A 3,639-nucleotide genomic window follows, 5' to 3' on the forward strand; every position below is an offset into this window, starting at 1 on the left:
TGTTTTGAACTGTGAGATTCGTTTTGCCTTCTAAACAATAATTTTGGTAATTACAACAGAACCCATTACTGAACCCATTACATTATTTAAACTTACTGGATAGTCAGTTTTGTTTTGATGTTTCTCCAACATAATTTTGATAATTATAATGAAATCCATTCCTGAAGATGACGAGAAGCGGAAATGTATCTGAGAGTCCGAGACAGCGACGATAAGCGCACCGAAAAAAAGGCAATAGAGTTTGGAGTGGACAAAGCCTCAATAACTGTGTAGCGATATTATTTAAACTTACTCGATAATCCATTAAAAAGTGTTTTTTTTTTAAACTAAACAAAATTATCCAAGCCGACTGAAACGTGTCCAATTAGCGTGGCCAGACTATGCGTGTATTTTGATCTGCCTATCCTTGTTGTTCTGGACTGTCAGATTCCTATCGGCTTCTCAAAATCTTAGTATTTAACAATAATTTTAGTAATTTGTGTGTAATAAAACACTCACTGAAGATGGTTACAAGCCTAAACGCGTTTGACTGAACAACACGGTCATCACCTCACGCAGCCCAATCAATTTAAGGATTATAATGTACCGAAAAACGGAAATGAGTTTGGAATGAATAAAACTCACAACACACAGCTGGAAAATGCGTAAAAACTTGATTTTCCATATTAAAAAATTTCCGAATTAGCCGGAATCTGCTGTATATTATTTAAAAAAGATATAAAATATCCATATATTTTATAAAAATATGTTTTTTCCATATATTTTAACTTCAAGAAGTGTAAGAAGAATGAGGTCAATCAATAGAAATTAATTATTCATATATCACATTTCCAAGATTCCTAATTCCCAATTTAAATGTTCAGTATTACTTATTATTTCATTGTTAAGCCTGCACATTAGTCTAATGAGTCAGACATTAATTTAAATTTAATTGAAGATTAATTATTTTATGAAACCTTTTCTGGCTTGTAAAATGAGTCGAATAAAAAAATTAGTCATGAATTCTATTTATACTAGGTATTTTAATGTAAACAGAATGATGGATAAAAAGAATTATTAATTGAAATAATTAATATGGTCATTTATGATCGCCAAACATACATTTATTAATATCGTATAAATAGTTAGTTTAAAATTATTTTGCTAAATGTGAAAAAATTTATTAAAATATAAAGGTCTTATAAAATGTGTTGAATAAAAAAATTATTCGGGAATTCTATTTATACTAGATATGTTTTTATGTAACCAAAATCGTGGATAAAAGGAATAGTTAATATCGTCAGTCATGATCGCCAAACATACATGGATTAATATCGTATAAAAAAATTAAAATTATTTTGCTAAATGTGGAAAAATTTTTAATAAAAAATAAAGGGGGCACCCGGGTTTGAACCGGGGACCTCTCGATCTGCAGTCGAATGCTCTACCACTGAGCTATACCCCCACTTGCCTGCAACCGCCGTATGTACTACTGAACAGTACAAATACACTTCGACTTCAGTGTGTTGCCTTTTTGTTGTGGGATTGTTTTCAAATTAAAATTTTCGATTTTTCTTTATTAAAATAAATTTCTCACAGCCTATATAGATAATTGTTACCTTGTTTAGGTGATAAATAATTGCGATGGAACAATTCTGCCTGCATTGAGACAAGTCAGGGTCAATACGAACTCGGGAATTTAGAGGATTGCATGAGCTTTTCTGCCTGCATCGGACAGGTCCGTAATGCGTAGTTTTCCGATCGCTGAAATTCCGATTGGACCTTGCCCCAGGGTAGACGGTTGTTTTCGACTGCACAGCTTTGCATTATTTTATTGCACTGTATATTCATTGCTTAGGCCAGCAGGATTTCATTTCTGCCAGATGCTCCCTTAATGCCACACGGTCGGTGATCGCCTCCTCTCCCAGCATTTACTGCTGAAATATTTATTATATAATATTACATATTAATACTTTAAAATAATCTGTATTTATACATATTTACTTTTATACTTTCATTAACTATATAATTATATTAGTTAAAAAATCTCGTTGTGGATCTCAATCAAGAATTTTCGTCCTATATATAATAAAAAATATCCATAATAATTAATTGAAAGATAATAAAACTAGACTAATTTCAGAAGATTTGGCAATCACAAAAACCAAATTGCAGTGCTGAGTTTGTTGCCTTTTTTTATATACACTCAGGCAAAAAATTCCACCCATTTGTAATATAACTTGAGTTGTGTATATTTTTATATATTAAACAAAGTTTCAAGTTTTTTAATGTTTAATAATTGAGTCTGTCTAAAAAAGGAAAAAATGTAAGTTGATAAGGGGGAAAAAGACGGACAGATAAAATTTGTTTTAATTTTGGTTTAGATTTTTAATTAACATTTTAATATCGCCTACCATCCTCTTACTTTAATTATATCTGGAGGACGCCTGGGCATCAGTCTGAAAATGTCTCTTTGCTTGAGGTTAGCCCAATCTTCACGAAGAGTCCTTTCAAGATCGTGGAGTGTAGCACGAAAAGATGGACTTTGTCTTTGAGGTTATCCCATAAATGTTCCATGTGGTTCAAGTCTGGAGAACGGGCTGGCTAACACCCTGATTTTATGCTTTTGAAGGTACGATTTTACTATGGAAGCGACATGTGGACGGGCATTATCTAGCATTAGAATAGGATTGTCGCTGATTTCATGGAGGATAGGCAACGCATGATGTTCCAAAATTTCATCCACATAGCCAGTGGCCGTCAAAGACTATCCACAAACTACAATCAACTCTGTCGGAACTTTTCATGTCGCCTTCTCCACACTCTTTCACGCCCATCTGGAGATCGTAAAGCAAATCTACTCTCATCTGTAAAAAGTACAGCTGACCAATCGTCCAAAGACCAATGGCTCTATTCTCGATAATTGTGAGGCGTGTAACTCAGTTGTTCTGGTCAATTCTGGTCCTCTGACGGGACGAAAAGCGAACTTCAAAGATTCTGGAGCTGATGAATCGCTTGAACAACAATAAGGTGCCGTTTTTGCAAAATTCTCAATCAAAAAATGGTCATCCTGTGGTTCTGTTGCTTCAGGGCGTTCAGAACCACGTCGTCTATGGTAGGTTTCTCGAAAACGTTTAACGGCGTCTCCCAGAGTTTCGTAGGGCACTCCGATGGCAATACCCGCATACCTGATGGAACGACATTCACCAATAAGTGCCACACCACGCGCAACATCCTCAGCACTAAGTGGCATTTTTAATTTTAAAAACTGAAATTAATAAAACAACGATGACTAAACCTAAACAGTTTATTACTTCAAAACTCAAATGAGACTAAATAAAAATTTTAAATTCTATAAAAAGTAAACATTGAAAAACCTTTATCCTTGTTTTGAATTAAGGAATAAATGTGTTTACACCTAATTACTATTCCAAATTTAAAATATAGCAAAAACAAATATTTATTGGTAAAAACAATAAAACAAATTAAGGGCAGAATTTTCTTTTATTCTGAAGAAAATGAAAAAAAAATAATTGGGTGAAATTTTTTGCCTGTCAGTGTATGTATTCTTCTTCCAATGTTAAGTCATGCTGGAAGTACAAAAAAATAGAATTTAAAATTAGACCTAAATTTTGATTACATAGTAGATAAACTTTGTTA

At 33.1% G+C, this 3,639-nt stretch overlaps 1 non-coding gene across 1 annotated transcript; it reads right to left on the reverse strand.

The window, feature by feature from the left end:
* Positions 1–1,372: 1,372 nt before the first annotated feature.
* On the reverse strand, positions 1,373–1,444 carry Trnac-gca. The gene has a single exon. It is a non-coding gene; the product is annotated as a tRNA-Cys (tRNA).
* Positions 1,445–3,639: the final 2,195 nt, after the last annotated feature.

The sequence above is a fragment of the Cimex lectularius genome, unplaced genomic scaffold (assembly GCF_000648675.2).
Source record: "Cimex lectularius strain Harlan isolate CLEC.00 unplaced genomic scaffold, Clec_2.1 scaffold1, whole genome shotgun sequence".
Classification (NCBI taxonomy): domain Eukaryota; kingdom Metazoa; phylum Arthropoda; class Insecta; order Hemiptera; family Cimicidae; genus Cimex; species Cimex lectularius.